Source organism: Colobus angolensis, unplaced genomic scaffold, assembly GCF_000951035.1.
Source record: "Colobus angolensis palliatus isolate OR3802 unplaced genomic scaffold, Cang.pa_1.0 Scaffold700, whole genome shotgun sequence".
Taxonomy (NCBI): Eukaryota; Metazoa; Chordata; class Mammalia; order Primates; family Cercopithecidae; genus Colobus; species Colobus angolensis.
The window spans coordinates 151,730-152,322 of NW_012120711.1; the positions used below are offsets into that span (position 1 = coordinate 151,730).

A 593-nucleotide genomic window follows, 5' to 3' on the forward strand; every position below is an offset into this window, starting at 1 on the left:
GATGGAGCAAGACTCCATCTCAAAAAAAAAAAAAAAAAGATTTAGAGAATCATTGCTGCTTGTTTTGCACAAGAAATGCATTGATCATCTAAATATGAATATAAGAACTTTCAAAACTAAAATGACGTTCCTTAATTCCTAAATCTCAGGATTTTCTAGGAACATAAAGATTTGGAGAATCATTTCTGTCTGTCCCACCTTCCTGGGTCAGAACCATTTCTGTGGTGTTCTAAGGTGTGAGTGCATGCAGTAGTATTCCTAAAAATTCATGCTCGGTTTCCTCATGTACCCTACTCTGTTCCTTTATCTATCTACATTGTTTCAAAACATACTCTTCTCTCAAGGTGTAAGAGGATGATAAATAGGTGCCAAGTGGAGCACCCAAGTGTGATGAGCCCTCTCACAATGGAATGAAGTGAGAAGCTTTCTGACCTCACAAATTGACGGCTATCTTCAGTCATTGTTTTATATGTTTTACGTAAATTAATCTTCATATAACCCCAAGAGGTAAATTAGTATAATTAACCTACATTATACGTGGGAAAGATGAGACACAAAAGAATGAAAAAACTCTTCCAGGATGAACCAGTAAA

At 35.9% G+C, this 593-nt stretch overlaps 1 pseudogene; it reads left to right on the top strand.

Moving 5' to 3' along the window:
- LOC105501362 overlaps positions 1–593 on the top strand; it is a 5,227-nt pseudogene that overhangs the window by 3,628 nt on the left and 1,006 nt on the right.